The 14,601-nt window shown below is 37.6% G+C and overlaps 1 protein-coding gene and 1 pseudogene across 7 annotated transcripts in view; one reads left to right on the plus strand and one right to left on the minus strand.

The window, feature by feature from the left end:
- The window catches only part of Gpd2 (glycerol-3-phosphate dehydrogenase 2), a 137,759-nt gene that overhangs the window by 37,262 nt on the left and 85,896 nt on the right, over positions 1-14,601 (plus strand). The window lies entirely within an intron of this gene.
- Positions 12,386-12,826, minus strand: LOC100721476 (large ribosomal subunit protein uL15-like; annotated as a pseudogene).

A 14,601-nucleotide genomic window follows, 5' to 3' on the forward strand; every position in this document is an offset into this window, starting at 1 on the left:
AGATACTAATTCAGAATACTGCCTTATGATCCCTGAGAATTGTATTTCATTTTTTAAATTGGGAAGTTCTTTCTTAAGGGAACATTATTTAGCTTCTGTTTTTTAGCTGTTTGGTTTTTAAAAGACTGCTTCATTTATAAATGCCAAGGTTTGTTCATTTAGACCTTCCTTATTCATTGCAGTGTCTGGCTATGTTCTATGTCCCTGCCAAGTTTGTCCTATTAGAAGGCAAGTGGCTGAGAAAGGAAGTAGAAAAGGCCTAATTCTGAATCTTGATTTTATTTCTTAAAGATTTAATAACCTATGTAGTATTACATTTTACTAGTTAAACATTTTTATGGGGGGAATTCATGACAGTGAGACAGGTATGAAATTTCCAAATAGTTTAAAGTACTCAGGTTTTTTATTCCACTTAATTTGTTCCCTTTGCACTAAACTACTCCCTACCATAGTTTAAACTGATGTCAGGAAATAATTTTGTTGAAGGACTCTTTTCTTTTCAGGGTTGAAATATTGACAGCCGCCTCCCTCAATTGTTAGTGTTAGCCTCTCTTTTCCATTACTGTATCATGAAGGCATTGTGGTGCATTCCTGTTTGTCTTAGTTACTTTTCTCATTGCCGAGACAAAATACCTGACACCCAAAGTTAAAGGGGGAAAGGTTTATTTAGCTCACAGATTGTAGAGGCTTCAGTCCATAATTGGCTGGCTACAAGGCAGGGTGGCACATGACAGAGGGCAGCAGTTTATGGTGGTAGAAGACAGCAAAAGCAAGGAGAGCAAAAGAGGGAGAAACAAGCTCTTTCATCTTCTCTAGACTACTGGGCTTCGGGTGGTGCTGATCCAATCATGGAGTGATCCACAGTCACGCACCCTTCATCCCAGCCCTAGACTGTGAGTTACAAACTCTAGATTCAGCTGCCTCGGAAAAAGCCCCATCTAAAAGAGTATGAGGCTTTGGGGGGACATCCAGACACAAACTATAGCATCATTTCAAAGACAAAGTGAAGGAATTTGGTAAGCTGTTTGTAATTGGGTGATCTATAAGCTACTGATTTCCTACATTTTTTTAGGGATTGTTTGATAACTTCTCTTCATTCTTTGTGCTACCACATGGTAGAACCAGGCATATTGGTTGGGAGGGCCATGTCTTGAATGGGAAAACACACATGTAGTGTTTACAATTAAAAAACAGCTACTTTTTATGTGGTTCCTCTTAAAGGTGGATGATTTTGATGAGGCTGTGTTCATCTTTCTTTTTCATTCTGAACTATGAGCACATTACTCTCAAGGTTTCTCTCAGTGTGTTTGCTGTTATAATTGACTGACTTGCTCTGAAACTCTTCCTCATCTATTGATTGATTATTTTGGTGCACTCTTTCTTCCTTTCCTTGTCTCTGTCTCTGTCTGTCTGTGTCTCTTTTTACTTCAAAAGGGTTTCGCTATGCAGTTTTGTCTAGACCTGACCTCACTTTTTAGCCTAAGCTGGCCCTGAATACACAGTGACTGTTCTGACGAAGCTTCCAAGTGCTGGGGTTACAGGTGTGTGCCATTATGCCAACTGGTATACTAGTGCTTTTGAAAGATTGCATTGGTTCCTTAAAAGTAGCTAGAAAGATGTTGCTTCTGCTGAGGTTATTTCAGAAGTTTGGGACATGGGCATTGAGGGATTAGATTACTTCTGCCATCTTTACCAGTGTTACCTGAACCGATTCTGGAAAATGCCAGTGCCAAAGGTCATGATATCTAATAGTTGTTGCTAAATTTGTTTGTGGCTTATGTCTTTTAATCATGGTAAACATGTTCTATGACAAAGTTTATGGCTTACTTTTAAAGCATGTAGGACTTTTTGTTTTGTTTTGTTTCTCTTTATTGATCTTATAGAATAAACATGTACTTTTTGTAAGTAAACAAACTGGGGTGGATTTTTATCTTACTTTTTAGAGGTAGATTTTAAAAGTAAAAATAAGAGCTTTTTGATTCCTACAACATTTTGTCACTTTATCTTTTGTAGGTTAAACATCCGGACTATGCTAGTAGCCAAATGAAATGAATACTGGCAGCTTCAAGTCGTCTATAATTTTAAGTTGACAAGTGCTGTTAAAAAAAAAAAAAAACAAACCATGATAGACATATTCAATTGAGTTGCATCAGAAACCCAACTGTTTTTTATTTTTAATTGAGAGGAACATAGATTTGGAGGATAACAGGTGTGGTATAGTAATAGGGATTAACAAAAGCAAAAACAAAAAAAAACCAGGAAAAAAGAAAAAATAAGTAGTCAGAGAGAAGAAACAATTTATTTTAGCTGTTGACATAAAATGACCACAAGCCTCCCTTAACTCAGCTGTCTTTTCTCAGAAAGGTCCTGCCAATCAGAACCATTCTAGGAGGAAGATTTTTCCTGACCTCAATAGTCAAGAAAGTAATCTGCCCCTCGAGGCACATGACTGGGCTGCATTTTTTAAAAGTTGGAGCTTTAAATGTGATTTTTTTTCTGCAGAATAATATGTAAAGTGTTGGATTGTTGTACAGATGCAGTTATCTCCTGTGTTTTTATATTTTTTCTAATTTTCTAAGATGTTTCTAACTGATAAATTGTCTTCTTTTAAGAATATTGAGGGCTGGGGATGTAACTCAATGGTGAAGCAATTGCCTAGCGTACATGAGGCCCTGGGTCCATCTCTAATACTTACAAAAAGAGTTAGTGTTGAAATCTCAAGACTAGTGTTTTACACAGCTGTCTGACTCATTTTACTATGTTTGGGTTATGTCTCCCTGGCCCCTGTCTTGGCTTGATTTTTATTCGTAGTTTAAAATTTCCTTCTTAAAATATAGGCAGGGACTACATTCTAAATTTGAATGTTTAGATTCTGAAAGTTAGTAAATTGTGTTTCTTTGATGATGTTGTTTTGAGACAGGATCTTGGTATATAGTTTAGGTTGTCCTTGAACTTGTTATATACCCTAGGATGGCTGTGAAATTGTAGCAACCCTAGGATTACAGGCATGTGCCTCCATTTCTGGCTTTGAAAGTTAGTAAATTGTTAAACATGTTTGGCAATAAGATAGTCCCAAATGTGTTTGGTGGTGGAACTAGGAGCATTTAAGTGCCAGGCCAGATCATAAAAACCTTTTAAATCAATTCTTCAGTTATAATTTATGTCTGTAAGGAATAGAAGGAAAGGAAAAAATAGGAGAAAAATGACTATATACACTTCTATTTTTGATGGTGACGATGAGGATTGAGCCCCCCAGGGTCTTGAGTATGGCAGGCAGACTATATACTTGCATGTGTATACTTCATTTTTGAAAAATGATTAAACAGAAAACACAGTGAAATTGCTAAGATGCATCTTTACTTACTTTTAACCCATCTGCTTGAATCAATTGGTGAGACTTTTGTGGCATTTCTTAGAGTGGGGCAGGGGTTAAAGGCGATGTCAGGGATTTTTTTTTCTGATTTCATTTTATACCATAGCCTTTGTTATACAAACACATTGTTATATTTACCTTAGGTTTATTAGTGATGAATAGTGCCCATTTTTGACTTATGTAAAACCAAGAGTTTTTTTTTTTTTAGGGAGGAGTACCAAAAAGAGCAGTTTTTGGAGAAATGGGGCAATGCCAGGGCTGCCATAGCCTATGAAGAGGATCAATTATTATTACTATGTCATTTTTCTTTAGGAGGTGGGGTAGTTTAAATTTTTCGTTTGATTACAGAAGCTGATGAGGGAAAAGAGGTGTTGGCTGATTTCTTCTGTGTCCACCTGCAGCAACAGGGTTTGTGGCCACAAATGACTTCCACATTCCAGAACCTCTTGTATGCATTTAGGGGGTTTGTAGAGTAGTCACAGAGTGGCTTGTTCCTTTCCTTTTATTTCTTTACCTATGAGTACATGACTAAGTTCTACATAAGTGTCTTGATTTTTCCTATTCCCAAGGAACAGGAGGTCCAGTAATGGGATCTGAGCATTGTGTTACTGTCATGAATCCTGCTGAGGCAGACGCTTCTGCAGTGGTATAGAGATTTTTGAGGGCAACTTGATTGTCCTTTACTGTTTACTACTGGTTGTTCTAGTAATGCACTTTTACTTGGAAGGGACATAAAGGACATTTTATCCATGATACATCAGGTGAAAGGAAGTGTCATGTTGGGGAGAGAAGGGCTTGATTTTCTGATTCTGAATGTGATAGGAAAAGCTGGTAGATGAAGAGTAACTTACAGTAGGAGAGATAGCCTTGGAGTTCTTGTATAACAGGTGAAACTTCCCAGGGAACACAGTAGACAGTCAGCATTAATGTCAGGGCTGCACCTGGCAGCAGGAGATGGGAGGAGTGGGCAGCAGGAGAACGGAGCAGGAGTGGAGAAGAGAGCAAGGATCTTTTTTTTTTCGTCTTTTTGAGACAAGGTCTCACTATGCAGTTCAGATTGGCCTTGAGCTCACTTTGTAGCACAGATTGGTCTTGAACTTGCAAACGATTCTCCTACTTCAGCCTCCCAAGTGCTAGGATTATGTGAGTGTGCCACATGCCTGGTTTTGAGATCAAAGATTTAACCTGGGAATACACTTGTGTTTTTACTTTTCACTATAGATCAAATTTATTTTTTTAACCCAACATGTATTTCATACCTCCTAGGTCCTGACTGGAAAAACTGATGTGAGAATGTGGGCTTCTTTAACCTCAGGGATGTGGTTGGTATACAAAACTGCGTTTAGGTCTGAGGGTGGGTCCTCTGAAAACAGCACGTTAGGTGTTTTCCTTCCATTACCCGCTCTGGAGGTGTGATGTGGTGGCCTTACGGGCCCACTCTGACTTTAGTCTGAGAACCACTGAGAGCTCTCTCAAAGCCCGGATGTGAAAGTTTCTCTTCTCTTCCCCCCTCCCTTCCCCTTGTTTCACCTCTCCTTTCCTCTTCTTCCCTTCCCATGCATAGGTAGAGAGTGGGATTCAGAGTACAGAAATCAAAATGTCTTCAGTGTGAGAAACGGTCTTATTAGAACCTAGGAACTAAAAGATTCCTATTGATTGATGTTTTATTCAGAAGCAACATAACAGAAAGGCCAGAAACAGTCTTTGCAGAGTGTCTGAATTCAACAGCTTGCTCTTTTTTTGCATCTTAGTGACTGTTGACAATTTTCTTAAATTCTCTGGGCCTCATTTTCCTCCTTTTGTAAAAATGGGTATAATACTGGGATATTCTCAGTAGAGTTGTTGAAGAGCAAAAGGATGTAAGGATACTTAAAATCAACAGATTTTGAGAATGATGTTTTAACTTCTAATCTCCCTCTGTTACTTCTAAGAGAAGTTAATAAAGCAGTTATTTTTATTGATAGTACCAAGGACGCAAACATTTTTAAGTCAGTAACAAATGGTAAGATTGGAGAAGCAGCAAAAAGTAAGGATCAACTCTAGTAACATAAGATCTACTCAAGGGTTTATTTTAATGAACCTCTAAGTAAAAAGATAGTTTCCTGAATATATCTGTTACTGAATATGGCTGTGTTTTGGTGAACCTGTTACTGTGCGTAGTTATGGAATTTCTCAGAACTCCAATTTCTTCATAAAGTAAGGATAGTGTCCCTTTACTCCCTGGGTTTTATCCCCTCCACATACTAAATCTGAGTGTAAATAAGTCAGTGATTATAGCACCTGCCCCATAGCCAGTCTTTCTTTTTTTTTTTTTTTTTTTTTTTGTCTTTTTCATTTTTTATCGGTACCGGGGATCGAACTCACGACCGCCTGCTTGCAAGGCAGGTGCTTATGCTGCTGAGCTAAATCCCCAGCCCCAAGTCTTTCATATCAGTTATATTTCTTTTCCTTCTTGTGATATATACTGTAGATGTTAATGTTTGAAATTGTCCTCACCTTGGTGATCATAATAGAAAAGATAAAACATGAGATTTCTTAAAAATTGCTAAAATTTGATTGACATAATTTTGCTTATATTAGTGACTGGATAAAAAGTGGTAGAGGTAGATAAATGTAATTCGAGTGAGTATTAATTGAAAGGAAATCAGAACTAAAAGCAGAACATGTAAGCAGATGCAGTGGCTCACATTTGAGATTCCTGGAGGGATTACTCCGGAGCTGAAGTAGGAAGATTGCAAGTTTGAGCCCAAGCCCAGCTTGGGCCACTTACTTAGTGAGTTCCTGTCTCAAAATTTAGAAAAAATTTTAGAAGGGAATAGGCCTGGGAATATAAATCAGTGCAAAGGCTCTAGGTTCAATCCCTAGTACTGGGGGTGGGGGACATGTGGGGAAAAAAAGAATAAACAAAACAAATCCCACCACCACCTCCAACAACAGCAAATGAGCAGCATATAGAACATGATGTCAGGAAACAACTTAAATTACTAAAATTCTGCTTCAGCAGTATCTTTGAGAATAACTTTGTTTTTTGAACATCCTTAACATCTTTGAGAATTTAACCTCAGTTAGAAATACTCTTCTAGTTCCTAAACTGAGGACTGTTTTTAGATTTGAAATCAGTATACATCTTTTTGAGTACTGATATGGCTGAAATTGTCATGTGGCACACTTGCTTTGTATATATGAAGTTGCTTTTTAACTTTGTGGGCCATTTCAGGCTATCAAACATGTTTGTTGTACCTGAGTAAATAGATGTTCATATTAAAAGCATTTTTCATAGGTTTACAAGCAGCTGTTCTTTTTGTAAAATCTTACTATAAAAGTATTGTAAAAACAAGTGTTCTTAAGCAGTCTTTATTTTTAATTTAATTCTTTCTGTGAGCTTAACTGAAATTTTGTACTTTTTGACCAATATTTCTTTACTCTGACAACCCTGACTCCTCAAAACTGTTGTTTTTTTGAGTTAGACTATTTGAGATTCCACATATAAGTGAGACCACAGAATATTTGTCTTTGCTGTGTCTGGTTTATTTTACTTAACATACTGTTCTCTGGTCTATCCAGATTATCACAAGTGGGAGCATTTCCTTCTTAAAGGCAGATAGCATTGCAATATATATACCACTTTCCTTTATCCATGCAGATATCGATGGACATTTAGGTCGCTTTCATACTTTGACTTATGAATACATAGTGAATATAATGTTAGAGCTACAGTGTTAGATCCAGTATGATTGAATGTATTAGAAGGAAAAGAATCTCTTTCTGCCTGCCTGTTTGATGAACCATCAGTATCAGCATTATGTCAAAGAGGAAGACTGTTTCTATATCATGATTTTCTGAGTTTGCACTTAATGGTCTGTCCTTTTGAAGTTTTATCTCTATGGGTTTATTTTTTTTTATAAATGCTGAGGCTTCACCCATTATAAGATTCAGAACTATGCATGGACTGTATACAAAGTTGATGAGTTGTAAATCTTGAGTTTTAAGGTCAAGTACATCTCGTAGTTGTGTACTAACTGAAGAAAGCTAATTGGTATAATAAGTAATCCTCAAAGTGCAGTGGCTTATCATATAGAAGATTTACGTTCTTGCTTGCCATATAATTTAGTGTAGATAGGTGAGGGACCTATTTCTTGTGATCATGTAGAGACCTGTGTGCTTTAACTCTAGTGGCTCTGTCATTCTGTGGTGCTTTGCTGCCCCATTGGATCTTCTCCAGTACAATGCAATCCAGCAATATTCTGTGGTAGAATAGAAACAGTTTTGTTAAGCACCCAGCCATTACATATGTGTCCTGAATTTAGTTTCTAATCTAGTTGACAAATGAGCTATATTTCTTTTGATGAGAGTTTTATTGTTAGGGCTTATGCCAAAGACTGTATCATTCATTTGCTTCTCTTATTTATAACTCTGTGCATAGATTCCTGGAAGGACTGTTTTTCTCCTAGAAATACAACTAAATGTGTTGGGATTGTGCCTGATATCTAAAAAGCTTGATGAGGATTCTGACTACTCTGTATTTTAGATAAGGCCAGTTGAAACTATTCTTAACCACTCTATATGGTTAACTGTTTCTTCAGAGGCATGTTTCATCAAAGCACAAAAATTATGCAGACAGAGCTGGAAATGTTCTCTGAAGAGCATCCTATCATCTTTCTTTTAATTTTGGTTTTTATTTAACACGTAGCCCCCAAAGTGGGGCCGTGGCAGTAGCTTTGAGTTACAACTCACATCAGGCCTTCGAGGAGTTTGCGATGCTATTTTGTTGCTGGCATACAAAATCATTGAGGTTAACTGTACTTCTATAGGTCACACAGTGAGTCAAGGAATGAGCTATGATTAGCATTGACAGCTGGTGAGCTGCTAGGCTGTTGCTAACTGAGCAACATTGACATTCATTTTGATTTGACTTTGCATTTCATTTTCAACTATTTATTCACTTTAAGGCCTCTTTAAGAAACTTTTTAGGGATATTGTGGATCCAAGGAAACTTTCTATAAATGCTTTGGTAAGAGTCCTTTAGCTTCCCTCTCTCCTCTTTCCATCCTCCAGCTTAATAAATTGAGTTTTTATTAGAAAAGCTTTTTCTAGGTGGTTTTGTAAGTTTAAAAAAAAAAAAAACACTGATGTTTTGAATTGAAGTTATGTGGTCATACATTTATTTTATCTATTTTGGAGTTTGTAATTTTACCACAAAGAATTTCTGAGACCTAACTATATGATAGTGAGTACAAAGTAGATAAATTATATTTGATAAAATAGTTTATGGAGAAACAGAGATTGTGGATCAAATGAACACATACTATTTTGAACATAAGGTTAAAGTGTAGCTGAACACTAGCTTGGAACTAGTCTTTTGACTCATTGGGTCACTGTGTTACTCTGAGGGGACTAGAGGATGAGGGAGCCCTTTTTGGTTTTGAATCCACTTTGATAGCATGCTTTAGGGAAACTTTTAAGGCAAAGTACTGTTTCATAGACCCCAAGTGTTAATTGCTCCGTGCAGCTGCCTGCAGGCAAGGCAGATACCGCTTCCTATTTCACTGACTACATCAACATTCTTGCCTTAGGGTAACTGGCAGCTCTGGGGATTCAAAAAGCTGTCTCTGTGGGCAAAGATGACCTAGCAGAGCTGAACACATGGGATTTGGAGTCCAAACTAGGGTCAAATACTGTTTCCTTTAATTACTTTTCCCCAGAATAAATAAACTGGATTTCCTAACTGGTCAAAGCATGCTCCCCTTGATGTATTTGAGGCCTAAGAAGCTAGCTTATTAGGGGTTTCTGGGTTACCGGCTGCTAGGCAACCAATAGTTTCATCTTTTCTGCTTCTATGTCTACCCCAGGTACAAGTTTACTGTCAAGATCATCTGCTCCTCTACAAGCTGTTAGAATTGAAAAGCAGTGTCATTTAGATACCTCCAAACACCTGTGTTTAAAGAATATTTGAAAGCCAAAAAAAACTTATAGTCCTTGGATCATATAATCAAGTATGATGTTAATTTATTTCAAGTGTATCTGGACAGAGGCAAGGATTTTCTCTTATTTTCCAGTTCTCAAAAAGTTTGATGATTTGTTTGGTTATATTCTGATTACTAGTAAAAGAGATTCCATATATGCTTCCTCAGAGAGTCACAGGCACCTATCAGCATCTTCAATGTATTGTAAAGCTTTCTTCTCAGCCATCCCAGAAAGATGGGTTTGTCTTGTTTTCTTTCTTTTTGGTTTTCAGTGAATAAAGATAAGAATCTACCCATTATTAACTCTCTACAAAGTAATCATGAATCTCCCACCATTTTTTTTTTTAAACATTGATTACTATCATATAAGTGACAAGAAAAGCCATCATGATGGTGGAGATGAAGCAAGGCTATTAAAGTATCTTAAGTTTTACTGTATGGGGGTGCTTGTTGCATTTTCCTTCCAAGAATATATAAATAATCCTTTATTATTTAATCCTTTAAGGATATAAATAATCCGTTTAAGTAACCAAAAAACAGGAAGCATTTTCTCTTAATTCTAATGGATTCCATTTATTGAATCATACTATATGGAAGAGACAGTGATAGTTGCAGTCTGAAGTGATTTGCATGAATCCCTACTTTATACTCCAATTATTACTGTACATGATTACAGGACAACCTGGCTGTTAATTGCCTGTGGTCTTTAAATATGCACTTCTTTCAGAAATAGACACTAATTATTAGATCTTGTTTTTGGTCTCACCCGAAGTTGCAAATGTCTGTTTTTTTTTTTTTTTTTTTTTAATTTGCAAGTCTAATGCTGCATGGACGTAGTAAAACTGATCTTATTTTGAATCCTGTTTAGAATGAATGTTCTCTGGGTTGTAAATGCTGGTCTTTAATTCTATGTAGATGTTCATTGTAGGTCTTTTGGTAAAAGCTGTATGATAGCTATGGCATGCTGCAGGATTTTATCTTTCTAAAATGCAAACAAAAATTGGTTTATAAATTTAAATAATAAGCATCTACTTCTTTTCCTTCTGTCATAATTAAATATAATCAGAAATAACGTAAGTTCGATATTAATTTTAAGATATTATGTCATTCTACCAAGATAAGATTTTGTTGTTGCCGCATTGTGTTTGGAATAATAAGCCAAGTTTGCTCAGTGGCTTGGGCCATACTTTCTTCTGGCTTCAATGCCTGAATGAGGCAGTTGGTTCTGAATCTGGTAGACCTGGGTCTGTTCTTACATTTAGGCCAAGGCTGTGCCTACGGGGCCTGGCTGTGAGGTGAGTGTGAAGCCAGGGTGTGGGGAAGCTGGCTAACAGGAGCAAACAAGAGCTGCCTGTGGGCTGCAGCTGCAGTTCAGTTTCAGATTAATCGCGGGTAGAAATCCTGATTTCTGTGTGAAATATAGCAGTTTAGAAGTAGTGGATGTATAACTCAGTTTTTAAGTAGTAGTATACTGAACGGGGAAAAAAACCATGCAAGTATGACTTGTGCTTTTAACACATGCTATTCCTACTTCCTTTCCTGTTTTTTTGTCATCTAGCTAATGCCTGCTCGTCTTTTTTTTTTTTTTTTTTTTTGTCTTTTTCATTTTTACCGGTACCAGGGATTGAACTCACGACTGCCTGCTTACAAGGCAGGTGCTTATGCCGCTGAGCTAAATCCCCAGCCCCCCTGCTCGTCTTTTTGACTTGATTTTTTTATCATTTCTGTGCAAGATGCCTCTAGTGACTTTTTTAGCTCCTTCTGTTTCTGAACACCACTAGTAATTGTCTTTATCTTTTGTTTTTCCCCCTAGTTTACAGAATTCTTGAGGGCTTCCAAAAAATACTAGAAGAATAAGTGATGTAGAATTAAATGTCTCTTCAAATCACATGTGGGTTTTGGTCTTTCAGGTGATACAGGGGCATGTGGCCATTCCATGGCTTCTCCCAGAACTTCTGGGTCAGTCCTTCAGTGGAATCTGTATTCCAGATTCCTATTTAATCAAATGGCCTTAGAGCAAGGACACTGAGTTTCTTTTCTGAAAGGGAACTCTTCCTTACCACTGATTTTTTATTCCTGCTGCCTTTCTCTTCTCTGTTTCTCTGAATTCAACATATTCTAGAAGAAGGTAGAGTACAGATGTGTTTTTGTGACTCAAAGCCATATGAAACCAAAAAGAGTCTTTCTCTTGTCATAATTATAAGTAGGGCCTTAGGCTGTGTTTACAGCCTCTAAAATAAACGTGGTGCTTAGCTTCTCAGTTGCAACACTTTTCAGCTTTTAAGAGAGAAATAAACAAAAATAAAATGTTATTTTAAAAGTAGTGTCAGAAATTAAATGAATGATCCTCAATAGTGCTATATATTTTTAAAAATTTGGAAGGATTGTTGAGTAAAATCTCCATAGCAAAACCATCACCCCCCCCCCCAAAAAAAAGAAAAAAGCTTTCTGCATTTGGCAGTGGTTGTATCTAATCCTGTGACAACTGTGTGTAGTCTGCTTTTTTCTCAAATTGTATGTAGAGTCAGTATGGTGTTGAATTGTAAGACTTAGACTCAATTTCCAGCATTAACATGAATGGGCTATATATTTATGGGACAGTTACCTTCTCTGTAGCTCAGTTTTTTTTTGAAATGGAGATCATAGTAATACCTTACTCATAAAGTTAAAATAATGATTATGTTAGTAGAAAAAAATCAAAACCCTTATAAAAGTGTCTGAAACGTAAGTGCTAAATACATATTTGCTTATTTTTAAGTCAAGTTTTTTAACTTGACTTAATTGGGTCACAGTTTAAAATGCAATAAAATTCCCACCCTTTTAATTATGTGCTCGTATGTGATAACTACCACGATTAATCCCTAGAACGTTTCTATTATCCTGTTAGAGAACATCGTTTGTAAAGAATTATCGCAATCATTTAGTACGTAGATTTCTTAGTGTGGCTTCATTTATTAAGCATAGGGATTGGGAGCCATTTTTCTTTTTCTTTCTTTCTTTTTTTTCCTTAACCATTTATTAGTGTTTAAAGAGTCTTCTCCCTATGGCTTCAAGCCAACAGGACGCAGGCCTCCCCGATACTCTTCATGTTCCCTTCGGCTCTTCTTCTGAAGAATTTGATTTCACCATGACAGGCTGCTTTGGGAGCTTCTTTTTTCCAGGAACTTTATAGTAGCTAAATTGCACTACATCAACGATGGAAGCTACTCCAGTCTTATTTTTGGCAGCATTTGCTCTGTCTGCTCACTGACCTGTCCACAATGTATCAAGGGTAACAATTGGACAGAAGTTTTGGTTTTTGTTTAGGTAGTGTTGTCTCACACCAACCCCTCAAGTAACCTGGGCGATATTTATCAAAGTTGATCCTTTGTTGATGTAGGCTACCAGCATGACTCTGGTCTCTGGGGTGCTTTCCGTGCTTGTTCATGTGGTCATGTTCGTGGCTCACATGGCTCTGGAGTTTCCAGGTCTTCCTTATGCTGGGTGACATACCGCCAGCTGAGATGAAAGGCTTTTTCTTTAAAGGAACGGCTAGTAAGTGTTTTTGGGTTTGGGTCATATGATTTGTGTTGTAACGCTCACCTTTGCTGTTGCAGAAGTCCGTTCATAAATGTATTGATTCAACATGATTATCTTCCAATAAACCTCTGTTAACAAAAATGAGTGGCAGCTGGATTTGATCATACTTTGCTCCGGCCTGGCTTAGCATGTTACTTTGAGGTTTGTTTATGTTTTGATGACATCAGTAGTTTAGTCTTTTTAAAAATTGCTGATTTGCTAGGTGGAGTGGCACATGCCTATAATCTCAGCACTCGGTAGGCTGAGGCAGGAGGGTTGCTATGAGTTCTGAGATGGCCTGGATTTCATAGTGTGTTCAAGGCCAGTGAGATCCTATCTCAACATCCCCCAACCCAAATTTACCATTATTATCCCATTGCATAGGTATAACACAGTTTAGTTTTGGGTTTTTCCCAGTTTTGAGCAATTGCAAATAAACCCATCATAAGCTTTGCTGACATATTTCTGTGTGGATACAAATTTTCATTCCTTTTGGGTAATTACCTTGGAGTGAATTTGTCAGGCTGAATGATAAGTATGTACACTGACCTTCTTAAGGCACTTACAAACCATTTTCCAGAATGACTGCATCCTTTTACATTCTCAGCAGCACTGTAAGAGAGCTCCAGGTGTGTTTTATCCCCAGCAAAATTGGCATTGTTCTTTTTTCTTTTTCTTTTATTCATTGTAAGAGTATGAAGAGTTTTAGATAACAGAGTAAAGCACCTAAATTACATTGGGAACTTTGAAAGGGTTTCATACATGTCAGTTACCTTACTTGGGTTTAAAATGATTACTCGAGATGCAGCAAGATGAATGATTTGGAAGAGGAAGGGCGTGTGTGTGTGATGACCTTTGAGAGGATGTCATACAGGACGTAGCGAAGATGAAGGGACCAGGCGTGAGAATATCCAAGGAGATGGAATTGATAAGGCTCCGTGATTGATCAGTTGTGGCACTAAAGAGAGTGGAAGCTGTCAAGGATGCCTCCAGAATTTCTGGCACAAGCAGCCACTTATATAATGGTACTCTTCTTGAGGTGAAGAACACTTATAGGGAAAAAAGTTTGGGGAATACCTACCCATCAGATCAACTTTGAGGTGGACTTAAGATCCCCAAAATGGAGATCCCTGAGCAGTTTGATACCTGGATTTCAGAGTGGGGAAGCAAGTTAGGAGTTAGGAAGCAAGTTTTACAGTCTGAGAGGAGTGAATAGAATGCATTTAAAGAGAAGTGTCTGTGATTTATGTTGGGCAGTTGAGTGGCATCCAGAGGAAGCTGAGCGTGATTCGGAGAGACAGGAGAGAGAGAACTGTTTCAGAGATGCTGAGGTGAGTGAACAGGCAATTGAATGCTGCTGGAAGCAATAGAAGAGGGAACATTAATTTGTCCTGGTGGCGACTGTGGTGAGGTGTGTATGTGAAAAGCCTGATGAGGGGCACTTGAGGGTGAAGGAGGAAGACAGTACAGAAATAAGCACTTACAGATCGTCTGACAAATTTAGGATGGCAACTTGAAACGTATAAGAGAAGTACTTTTTAATTTTTGAAAAGGGAGTGTTAGTGCATACTGGTGGGAAAGGTGAGTGAGGCAGGGCAGGAGCACCTGAGAAACAGTGCACAACTGTTTGTGCACAGGCATAACTGTTGTCATTCACATCAAGCCTGCCTGCTGAAGGAAACCCCAGCCTTTGAGTTTAACCTTCAT

Source organism: Cavia porcellus, unplaced genomic scaffold (genome assembly GCF_034190915.1).
Source record: "Cavia porcellus strain 051 isolate PalLab524CR breed Dunkin Hartley unplaced genomic scaffold, mCavPor4.1 scaffold_12, whole genome shotgun sequence".
NCBI lineage: Eukaryota > Metazoa > Chordata > Mammalia > Rodentia > Caviidae > Cavia > Cavia porcellus.